We start from the raw sequence: 12,249 nt of genomic DNA, 5'->3' as shown, positions 1-12,249 counted from the left end.
ACAAGAAGAAAGGGACCGAAAATGCCTCGTCCTTTCCCAATATGGTATCTGTATGATATGCATCAGGTGCGACTGCGTGTGTGTATGTTAATCAGAGTGAGCAGGCTTGAGGCAGTGATTGGTGGAACAACTGCTGGCTGGCAGATGATTGGATCCTGGCCGACAACAGTCCACAGCGTAAGGAGCCAAGATGGCCCTGCCGTGCTGTAGGGGAATCACTCTTCTCCTTCCTGTCCCGACCAGCCTTCTAAAGGTCAGGTCATGGCCTGAGACTTTCTGAGAGCCTCAGAATGCCACGGGGCCCCAGGCGTTCTTAGGGTTTCTGAGGCCTTGAAAGCTGTGGCCTGAGGCTTCCATAGGTCATGACCTGCTAGGCTGTATTGTGTGTAATAGTGTGACAATGAAAATGTAATTTCTTAACACATGGCGTGGTATTGGCTCTTTCTGTGGTACTTGCGAGATACTATGTGACGAAGACAGCGACAGTAGAATTTTTCTATTGGTAGCAGACACTTCCAAAAGTGTCGACCAAGACGTCATTTCTGTTGGCGACGGTTTCAAAAGTGTCGCCAACATAAGCATAAATCAAGCTTTAAGGTTACTTTAGTGCAAGGCATGTTTGCAACAATAGCCTAGAATGTTTAGAAAAACCTTATAAACTTTAAAGCCACCTTAAAAGAGTTTCTAACTGGTTTATTACCTCTCAGATGTATTAGAGATTAGTAGCTAAAATTCCATATTCTGAATAAAACAAACTTTCAGTAAAGAAATGCATTTTAAATAAAAAAAAGTCCTTCCAATTTCACTTCAAAGTGCGCCAGATTGATGTATTTCATTTCTAAAACTGTACAAACAAATTCCCAGAAGGAGCATGCCCCCAGCCTCCATACGTGATAGCATGAAAATTCTACGGCGGGACCAAAGATACAGCATCAACAAGAAAACATGATTCACTGCTCAGAATATACCTGCATCATAAGTGGCTCACTGACTGAGTGTAAGTGTTGGACTGAAATGGGAGAGTAATATTCTATCATACATTACATTTGCATATTTTATGCTTCTTTTTATGACCTCCGCTGCACCCCATCATTTTTTTTTTATTTGGCCTAGTAAAAATCTAGCGTTTCGCTAGCCAATATCTTGTGATGTAAAAGCTCAAACTTCATGACATTTTTTGGATGCACACCAAATTTCGAGAATTTCGTCCATGCTAATTTTAAATATCTCAAGACTGGCTTAAGCTTAAGTTTTGAAATTTGATAAGCTAATACTTGGCTACATTCTTTGGATGCACATGTACTGTAAGTATATACTGTATATAGTATAGTTATGGATGAATATAATAAGTTCCTTAGCAGTTAAAACCTTTTACTGGATGATAATTAGTGTTTTATTCAGTGCTCGTTCATGAATTCAAACGTGGCTCAAGGTCTGTGCTGTGGCCGGCTGGTTCTGTACACGTGCTGCTTTACAGACAGGTCAGAGGTCAACACATGAGGCTTTGTGATGCAGAAGAATTTATTGCAGAGAAAGAATCAGAAAAACAAGCTGTACGACTGAAACGCTGTTCAATGTAGGATTTGTGCTTTTGTTTTTGTTTCTTTGTTGTACTGGTGCTTTTATTGGTATCTAAACAGTCTGACGTCTAAAATCAGTGAGGTGAGCTAACAGAAGGTGAGCTAACAGGAAGAACAGAGGATCACCGCAAGCTGCTGTTTCTGGTTCTATTGTTACATTCAGCCGGAATCTGAAAAACAACTACGTCTGAAAGATGAAGACACTTCAGAAGAGCAGAAAGCTTCTCGTCTTCTCATTTATTACTCTGCTGCTAATATGCCGAGTCCCTGCAGCGCCTTCTTCGCCACAGCTGGAGTGAAGTTCAGGTCTCCTCCCACCACCAGGAAGCCCTGCACACAGCAAGTAACAGGTAGTATCAGCAACAGGTATATGATATTACATTATCAAATACTGTAGTTGTGTGGGATGAAGTGTAGTAAATTAGTTTTGTTTACAAAAATGTTTAGTCTAATTATGTTTACTGTGAGTAAATGCCTGAATATGTTTAGTCTACAAAATAACTAAATCAAGATTTATTTTTCAGTGTAAACAGACTCACATCATGATATTTGATCTCGCTGCTAGTGAAGCGCACTCCTTCAGGTAGAGGTATCGGTACTCCTTCTTTAAAAAAGCCTACACGCGCACGCGCACGGGCACACGCACACGCACACACATACACACACAAACACAAACCCACAAAAATTATAATGCAGTTCAATCTGTAAACTATCATTCAAATCAAGTGAATCTGTGTCATTCACTTTGTTAGTGCTTACCCTTCAAGTAGCCCCCAATCATCTTGTTCGTCATCTTATTCACCTTGCACAGACACAACACAGTCACTGTTATTGTTTTAAGTATTAATATTAAGATTTTTTTTTTTATTTATTACAGTACTGTTTTCTCACCATAGTTTTAAAACGTTTGGCATCTGGCACCTTACAGCTGAAAAAGTTTTACAGAAAGTTATCACCAATACTAGTTTAGCCTTTGCAGTACAAATCTATACTATAATAAAAGACTGTTTGTGTTTTTACTTGGCTTCTTGATAGACCAGAAACAGACGGTTTTCGTTGAAGTTGACATTTATATTGAGCTGACAGGCCTGTAGGAGACAGAGAAAGAGACATTTTAGTCACATCACAAAGAAGCTTCACACACCTCGGACCTCCTAGGAACATTAGACATTCACAGCAGAAACTGTCAGACAGACAGACAGTCATCCATATCAGACGTGTGGTTCTATAATGATCAGTACATCAGTTATTAATGTTTAAACTGCCCCATTAAAATTAACAGATTTCTCCATCAGCAGCTCCTGTTTGCATCTAAAAACTGTAGGACTTCATCCATCATTACAGAGTTCACTTCACAGCCAACAGGAGATTTGTGATGTTAAAATAAAGTGTATCTGAGATGAGCATAAAAAACACTGGCTTGTTTGGTCCATTCTCTCTCTCTCTCTCTCTCTCTCTCTCTGTGCGTCTGTGTGTGTGTGTGTGTGTGTGTGTGTGTGTGTGTGTGTGTGTGTGTGTGTGTGTGTGTGTGTGTGTGTGTGTGTGTGTTTACCACAATAACAGATATGTCTGGTTGATCTTCAGATTGTACTTTGGCTTCCACATTGGCAGACAATCCGGTTTCCTCATTGATGCTGATGGTCGGAGCCTCAGTGAACTCCAGCAGACCAGAACCCTTTTTTTAAATCAAAAGACAGTATCAGCAGCAGCAGCAACAGTACTCTTCTCAAGGAGACAGACACCGAAAACAACCAGAAAAGACCCACAAAAAACAGAGACTAAAAATGACCACAGAGAGACTAGAAACAACCACAAAAGGACTAGAAAGAGACAGCAAATGACCAAAGAGAGACTAGAAACAGCCAAAAAGAAAATGACTAGAAAGAGACGACAAACAACCACAAAGAAACAACAAATGACCACAAAAAGTCAGAGGGAGAAAACAACCATCACAGATTGCTTTCCCTCACCTAGGAGGAGCTTTGGTCTGTTGTCTCATAATGACTTCATGGTGATCATGATATCCCTGTCCTACTGTCTCTCTGTTATGTTGTTTAATATATACAGCACTGTCAACAAAGTCTAAAATGCTACAAAGACATTTCAAAAAATGTGTTCTGAATTAAATAATAAAAACCCTTAAAAAAGTTTCAATTATGTACTTTGGAGACCAAGTGAAACATATTTGACCCATTCTAACAAAAACTGTTTCTAATGCTTCTTACCTTAGGAAAGATTGGAATTCCCACTACTTTCAGAACAATTTTTAAAAAAAACCTCATCTGTGGAGGAGAACAGAGGAGGTGATAAGAGGAGGAGCAGTGCAGGCCTTTTCATTTACATCGGGATTATCTCAATCTCCTGTCAACCCAAACAAACACTCTAAAGCTGTGTTTTATGTCAAACCTAAACTATAGATAGTATGTTCAAGAGTATGTTAACAGGAGATTCCAATTTCACTGTGCTGTTAACATACGTTTGGATATGGTATATGGTGATGTACTTTTGGATATGTTTATCAGACATGTACATTCACTACCACAAATATTTTGTAGTTTATTTTTAAATCTGGTGGAGAGTTAAACACTGCGCTAACACTCAATATTAAGCTGCATTAAAGCCTAAACTGCGGATTCAGGTGATAATTTTCACAACCAGCAGCTCCTGGACATCTCTGTTTTCACAGTCTGTTCATGCAGTGGCCATGCAAAATATCGATTATAGCCACTTCATAGTGGAACCAACAGCCTCTGAGCTGAGAGCCACAGTCAGAAAGGATTGTTGGTTTGGGTCTACTGCCGTCAATAATGAAGACTATAGAAAAGCACAAGATCAAATTCACTCCCAACTAAATGTTTTTCATAAAGATGACTTTAAACAGCAGGAGAAGAGCTAATTTAAGAGCTATTTTATGTCAAATGAAAACAACAAATGCTCCCTCTCTGTCTGGTTGACCCCAGTATACCTGCCTGTACGTCTAGTTTAAAATGAAACGTTATATTTGTGAGGCCCTTGTAAACGTTTACCACTTCAGTAGGAACCAAAGGGCAACCATGTATATAGCTGTTCTGTCTGAATGAATGAATGAATGAATGAATGAATGAATGAATGAATGAATGAATGAATGAACGTGAATGCAGAGATCAACACTCGGTATGCATTAACCTGCATGTAGGCACCTACAGAGGGACTTAAGTCAACCCCTTTCTGTTAAACGCTGAATCCATCTGAAACGCTCAGAAGAGGACCAGAGCCCCGACTGTGTGACTCGAGTGAGTCTGTGTTGAATCATGTCAGATCATGGTGGTTTGGGGGGTGTAAAGGCTCTGTCAGGTGCTTGTCAGCTGTTCTCACCTGTGGAATGTCAAGCCGAAATGGTTGTGATCTGTTAAAAAACCTGGCGGCACTGTTGAAGAAAAACTCAGAGACGCCTATATAAGCCATTAGGTTAGTCTCTCTGAAGACTGGATCTGCAGGTCCCTCTATTGGATCATCATTGGCAACCTCCTGACTGAACACCCTGCCCTGAAACACACACATCAGTGTATTCCTGTTATTGTCCTCAGCTTTTTAAACAGTGATGCTAGTAATTAGACTGTACGCCAGGTGTTTCATGGTCTGCAGGTATTGGGTCATGTTCAGGATCAGTGTGAGATGTTTGTTGGTGTTTGTTTCTCACTTTGAAAGGCACATCGAGGCTGTGGGGCGTCACTGCGATGTCACCGCTCAGAGAGTAGTCGAGGCTTATATTAGGCAGCGTAGTGAACTTCTGGTTGATTTGAGGCACTGCTGTCATCATCGCCATTCTCTCCAAAATGCCGTTTAAAAAAGAGACAACCTTAGGACAGAGCTGCAAACAGACAGACAGACAGACAGACAGTCCTGTTGCTCAGGTCTATGTTCCTCTCAGAAGTTTCAAAGCAAAACCTGAAAGTGTTAGTTGAGTTCTATGGCCTTTACATTCTCTTCCATCTCAGGCTGCAGTTTCTATTTTAGATTGTTTATGTCACCAGATGCTCAGGTGGGTCACGGCATGGTTGTAAACTGGGACAGAACACAAAAGCTCAGATCACCTGCAGAACTCTGTACTGTTATCTACATAGGTAGCTAACATGCAGATGAAATGTTTTTTTGTGATCACAGTCTGAACCAGCACACCTGCACATTTAGGATTTAGTTTCGCCAGAGGAAAACCACACAGGGCCTTGATTTCTTTAACGAGCAACGAGCAAAGTCCGTCGCGCATTAACTAATTCTATCATCTGGCGTATTGAAGCATTGCGCTGACCCACCCAGGTTTGTGCTTAGGATCTTACTCATGGTATTACATTAGCAAAATAATTTTACCAAGTTATTAAATCATCTTTAGTTTCTGCACAGCTGGATGCTGCTTGTTGCTTTGCTTGCTGCCCGTCAATGAATTAGGGCCCACACACTCATCCAGACCTGGTTTAGTTGTGTTAAAGATCACAGGTGGAACAAACCTTGTTGGTAATGATCCACTGGTAAAGCAAGTTCGGAATTCTGAAAAACAAACAAAAATCGTATCTATCATCAGCAAAACTGGTCTGGCGGACTGTTCATCTACCATCTGATGGTTCATGTTCCCCTCAGGATGAACTGTAAGAACTGATCCTCAACACAGTTATTCGTTGATGTTCCCCTCAGGATGAACTATAAGAATTCTTTGCTTTCTGACTAAATACCTGCAGAGCATCAGCATCAGCTGCACTCTGTATGTTGCATGATTTGTATAATGCAGATTTGAGTTGCCTTATCTCAGATTCCAAATAATAATAAAAAAATTATTTTATCTTCGTTAGTTTTAAACTGCAGGAATCTCCCAAATTGTTCACACTGCATGACCATCAGAAAGGCTGATTTTACTTTTGTCGATCCACTTTAAAAATTCACATTATGGCTCCCTCATTTAAGATACATGTTTTGAAATCTCTGTATTTTAAATGAGCAATGACTATTTCACTAGTTTTTCTTACTTATGACTGTATTTTATGTTTTTATATTCTAATGTAAATTATTTTCAGTGTTTCCTCTTTGTGTCTTCACTGGGACTGACCTGAAATGACACAAAGATATCCTGATATAATTAGATCTAACTGTCTGACTGTCCATCATAACTCAAACAGTTACATGATGGCTGAGTTTTGACTGTTGCAGAGGGAAACATATTTGAAGGAGGAACATTCTTCAACACGAGACAACACAACAACACAATCCATGCCTGCAGCTCTGGGAATCTAGAAACTTCATCCCTGAGAAGAGATTGCATTGAAGACCAACAGTAAACTTGGTGTTAATCTAGACCTGGGTCTTAGTCTTGTGTGTACCTCAGTTTGCTGTTGACCTCTGACTCAACATTATTGCCACTGACTTCACACTTCAAGTTCTCCGCATTCAGGTGTCCTCTGTGATTTCGGTTCAGTCTCAATTGAATCGTGCTCATCATGTCTGATCCTGTCAAGGTGACCGTACTTGAGTGCAAACTGAAACAGAAAAGACATGAATTTAATTGGTTTCTCCAATGATTCAGTAATGTGACATCATGATCTTTTAGCTGAAGTTAACATTACATCCTCAGGATTTGTTGATGTGTATCAAGTGACTTTGGGGTGAAAACAACATTTAATTGTACTGAAGAAAAAGAATGATTTTGGACAAACAGAGAATGACAGTTGCATCTCAAGTTTTTTTTTCATAGACAGTAAATGTGACCTGAGAAGAATCTTCTCAACAACTCAAAACTGTACTTAAGTAGAATGAAAAGAGGAAAGCCTATAGGCCTACAGTACAAAATTAGGAGCTAAAAGGCTAAAAAGCTGTGAGTTCATAGAGACACTTTAACATTACACATGTAACCCACTGCATCTGTAAAAATAGAAATTATATGACATTAGTTGCTATAAAGTCTAAAGTCAAACTGAGATGTGAATTCACTTTTTGTGAAAAATATTAATGATATCATACCTGTGGTACATAATTATCTATTTTTGAAAACAGTTTAAAAGCTTCAGGCTTCTTAGTAATCAGTTCCCATGATATTTGTTCGGAGACATGCCGTCAACATCGGCTAATAGTACGTTGTAGCCCACTGATGTTGATACAAGACAATGTTGTTCCCTTTTTCTAACAACCTCAGATAAAGTTGGTTTTGTACCATAAGTGAGTTGAGATGTCTGTCACTCTACAACTAGGACCCATCGTGTCTGCTAGGTTTGCATTCCATTCCAAAACTGAAAGCTAGCAAGCCAGGCTAACTAACTAACAACTACAGACCTGTATGCATACTGCATTATAGAAAGGAGGGGGCTAGCTAGTGTTAGCTTTGACCCTTTTATGGCTCCAGATTTGGTGACTACTGAGTCAAAAATGAATTAAAATTACAGTTCAGCTTTAAATAGTGCAGCCTGATGTATTCAATCACTAACTGGTTGGAACTAGGTGATAGATTTATAAAGAGCTGTTATAGATTTATAAAGAGCAAAAGGAGGACAGAGGTTTGATACTCATAACTTCGGTAAGATGAAGATTTACAGTTATGTGCACAATGTTAAAGTAGCCTAACTGTGGTCAGTGATTTGGTCGGCTGCTTTGCAGTTTGGGACTTTTAGTTTTTTACACATCAAACATAAACTGTGAAAATTGAGGAGCATTTGTGGTGTGGCATACGTACTTAAACTTTCCAAAGAAACAAATATTGATGTCTTGTTGAAGTTCCACCCTGAAATCCAGGTTCCTGATTTCAAACAGGAGACTAGAATCCTCCTGGAAACGAAAAACCACCTGATCTGGATCCACTCTGAATTTTGTGATTTTCGCCCTGAGAGGAGGGGGAGAATTTAAAGATAAGAAATGTTCATTTAATGAATATAATAAAACTTAATATAATACAATAAATATCTAATTAATTACACAACAATGAATATAACTAATTAATTAATTAATCCATTTGTTAACAGGGAATCTCAACTCTAGAAACTTCTAAACAGTGCTTAGCAATGGTTGCACGAGTACCCGTAAAAGAAAGGCAACCTAAACTAAGCTAGATATCTGTTTTTAAATGTATCCCGTTTCATTATTGTGTTGCATTCCATTTCAAAAGTCCCCCCGATTCAGGCCTGCCCCACTCCAGGACAGAGCCCTGATCCAGCCTCAGAGATGGATACCAAAGAGACACCCAGACCCTGGCGTTTTACCCCGTAGTGGAAAGGCGCCAATAGAGTGCACTTAATATGTGTTCATTATTTTCCCTAATTAATTAATAATAGATGAAATGCGTTATTTTGACAATCCTAGTAAAAATACAAATAAATAAGAAATAGAAAAAAAAAATGAAAATACATTTACATATTTTTAGGGAGAATAAACAAACTAAACAAGTAAACAAACAGAACATAAATAATAATAATTATAAAAATGTTTACCATCTGAGTTTGCAGTCATATATTGAAATGTCTGGTAAAACTTTGTTTTCCAGTTCTTCTAAAAACATGATACCAAGACCCTTCACTGCAAAAACACAGCACAAATACTACAAGTCCATCACTGAAAACACAGTACAAATCCAGCTGACACCACACTGAAAACACAGCACAAATACTACAAGTCAATCACTGAAAACACAGTATAAATACTCCTGAACACAGGCCCTTTTCTGCATGAAAGCATAAAAGGTAGACTGAAGAAGAGTCAAACAAAGGATGTAACACAGCATCATGTGTATAAATTTGGATATTAAATTACTGATTTGGAAAAATAATGTTATTTATGTATATAATGTAAATAGGAATGGACCAAATGGCACTCCATTACTGATGGTAAGAGACAAAACACCATTAGAGTTAACTGGTTAGGTAAGGTCTAAGTCTCCATCAGCTCCAATGCACCTGGAGATTCTCCATCAGAGCGCAGTAAAAAAAAATTCACAGTTATAAATGAGTTGTAGACTATTGGTTTTATAGATTAGATTGAATAGAAGGGAATATTGTGCTTGCAGCTCTTACAAACACCCAGCCCTCTGTCTGTGATTCGCAGTTTAAGGCCGGTAGGATCGGCGACAGTGATGGATGAAATCAGGGAGACCAAGAAGAAGAGGGAAAATACACAGGAAGTCATCCTGAGTCAAAAACCTGAAACACAAGAAGAAGAGGGAGAGGAGGCAGTCACAACCCTGACATGTTCAACATTAAGAACACTCTCTAAGGGGGAAGCTGTGGCGCAATGAATGGGTCTTAATGCCCACGAGGACCCGAGTTGAAGTCTGGCTAGTGGTCATTTCCCGATCCCCTTCCCACTTTCTCTCCAGCTCATTTCCTGTCTCTCTCCACTATCCTGTCCGATTAAAGGCAAAATCAATCTGATTTAGCTCGTATAAAGTCCATTAATCAATAAAGCCTATTCATGGCACTATTTTTGTGCATCCTCACTTTACAGTTAAAGACTAAAACCTTTGCTCAGGTTCAGTATAGCGCCACCTGTGTGCATTAATCAGAAGAAGAAGAAGCAGTGTTACCTGTGGTTGGTGTGGCAGAGTCTCCAGCAACTGAACAAAACTTCCCCAGACTCAAAGTTACCTATGGCTACTTATGGACACTTATTTCCCCATAATCATGATACTACACCTTTTTACAAATGTGCTATCTGTGAGTTAGCTGCTATCAATTCAGTACATTCAAATTACAACTGTGACTCTTTAGCTCCTCTGGTTGTCTGTCAGATGGTCATGGTTCCCAGCCCCATACACGGAGTAAAGCCCAGAACCCGAGGTACCTCACCCACATCCTGATTTACCCCAATTCCAAGGGTACCTCGCCCATACCCTGAGAACCCAACACTAAACCCTGTGTGTCCCCTCCAAACCTCAGTTCCTCCCCATATCCTCAGTTCCTCCCCATCATTCCCAGAGTCCCTTCCCAGACCTCCGAGCTGTTGGCAGCAGCACAGAGAGCACCCAGCTGGCAGGAGCACTGTAGAAGTCCTCCAGGCTGTCATGGCAATGGTGTGGCCCCTTTGGCCCCAAGAGGGAGACCCCTGAGCTGTCAATTGGCAGTACAGAGGGCCTCTGGCTGGCTGGAACGATGCAGAGGCCTTTCTGCTCATCAGCAACGATGTGGAGACCCTTCTGGTCAGCAGGAATTATCCTCTGGTCAGCAGAGCTGTGGAGGTTCATCGCTGACTTTCTCCATCTTAGTGTGTGTGCCATAGCCTCAGCACCCAGCTTTGATCGCCAGCAGTGGCGGACGGCAGGCACTCCTCACAGCAACGATGTCATGGTAGTCCTCCTCATCCGGCGACATTCTAATTCAAACATTAAGCACAGAATCAAACATCAAAATTACAAGCAAAATCATAAAATCACCTGAGTCTGTTGAGTTGTTAACCTTATGTGCAGTGTTTATTATTAAGGCTAGTTTATTACTGAACTGAACATAACTGCTTGAAGGCCTGTGAATTCTTGTAAAGATGCATAACCCCAAACATCCTTACTACAACTGTCCAGTCAATTTCAGTCGAGGGCTGAATATGGATATCATATCACCAACAAACCTCCTCTGCACTCTGAGGGGGTCTTCAAACCTGTAGCATCACATCTGACCACATCTGCCTCCATTTCTATCAGGAAATGCTTTGTCTGTCCTCTAAAAGGCCCTGCCCAGACAACTAGGAATTAACCTTAACAGAAGGTTTTAGGTCACAGGGAACGGCAGTGTTATTGCCACAGAGGGTTTAAACACTGAGGCACCATGCTGACCGTCAGTCAGGGACACTCTCTGGGTGCCTCTAAGACTGCCTGAAATGACCAGAGAGAAGCTGCAGGACGACTGCAAACTCTGTACAACTAAATGTCAAACACCATTAATGTTACACAATTGTGCACAAATAGAGACTGATGCCCATAATCCTGTTGCCCCGGTGCATTCTGGGAGATGTTCTACGACACCACAACATTATGTTCTCTTAAGCCCTAGGCCCTTTTTTTTTATTCCGCCAAAAAAAAGTTTAGTCAGTTGCAAAAGTCAACAAAACAACCTTGGGTTGTATGGGAACAGAGACACTTGGGAGAGTTTAGCCTTATCACCAGGCCAGAGTGAGATCTGAAAAACTGACATTTTTACTTCCCACTTAGTCAAAACTGTAAATTAGAGAGCAAATAACTGCCTTATAACAATGTGTCAGTGACACTGATGTGGCTAAACCTGTTTCTAAAAATTCTCAAGTGCAAATCTGATGCAACAGACATGGTCACTGAATGAGGCAGAAACAATGCTGCACCCATTTTAGTCGTACATTACATTTGCACTCGCGTTGCCGGTTGCAAATTAGCAACACACTCTTTTCAGAGATTTTCCCACACAGTTGCGAGCTTACGAGTAATGTGATCCGTATTTCTCTGTTGTCTTGCAGCTCTGCCTTGAAACTGGAATCAGGGGCATTTGCTCGTAACCGATTGGTTGCTCTCTGGTGAAGTACAGTTCTATCACATGTCATATTTACTGGGTTAGGTGGGGTTGACAGACGGCTGTTTTACTGACTGTCGTGTAAGATGCCTGGTGCTCTCTGTTGTCTGGCTATCCACAAGCAGTGCCTGTGGCAGGCATAGACTCATCAACACTCTGCAGTTGATTAGCTCATTTTCAACAGCATAAGTGTT

At 40.4% G+C, this 12,249-nt stretch overlaps 3 long non-coding RNA genes across 3 annotated transcripts; all 3 read right to left on the bottom strand.

Moving 5' to 3' along the window:
- Positions 1–4,958: 4,958 nt before the first annotated feature.
- On the bottom strand, positions 4,959–5,328 carry LOC116221388. Its single transcript, XR_004164098.1, has 2 exons — positions 5,260–5,328; positions 4,959–5,105 (listed from the first exon to the last, which is right to left on the bottom strand). It is a non-coding gene; the product is annotated as an uncharacterized LOC116221388 (long non-coding RNA).
- A 737-nt stretch (positions 5,329–6,065) lies between these two features.
- LOC116221372 lies at positions 6,066–8,445 on the bottom strand. The gene is made up of 3 exons (XR_004164086.1): positions 8,272–8,445; positions 6,929–7,084; positions 6,066–6,104 (listed from the first exon to the last, which is right to left on the bottom strand). It is a non-coding gene; the product is annotated as an uncharacterized LOC116221372 (long non-coding RNA).
- A 597-nt stretch (positions 8,446–9,042) lies between these two features.
- LOC116221371 lies at positions 9,043–10,371 on the bottom strand. The gene is made up of 3 exons (XR_004164085.2): positions 10,111–10,371; positions 9,602–9,727; positions 9,043–9,107 (listed from the first exon to the last, which is right to left on the bottom strand). It is a non-coding gene; the product is annotated as an uncharacterized LOC116221371 (long non-coding RNA).
- Positions 10,372–12,249: the final 1,878 nt, after the last annotated feature.

Source organism: Clupea harengus, chromosome 8 (assembly GCF_900700415.2).
Source record: "Clupea harengus chromosome 8, Ch_v2.0.2, whole genome shotgun sequence".
Classification (NCBI taxonomy): domain Eukaryota; kingdom Metazoa; phylum Chordata; class Actinopteri; order Clupeiformes; family Clupeidae; genus Clupea; species Clupea harengus.
The sequence above is the reverse complement of the archived record's forward strand: the minus strand, read 5'-3'. Positions and strand labels throughout refer to the sequence as shown.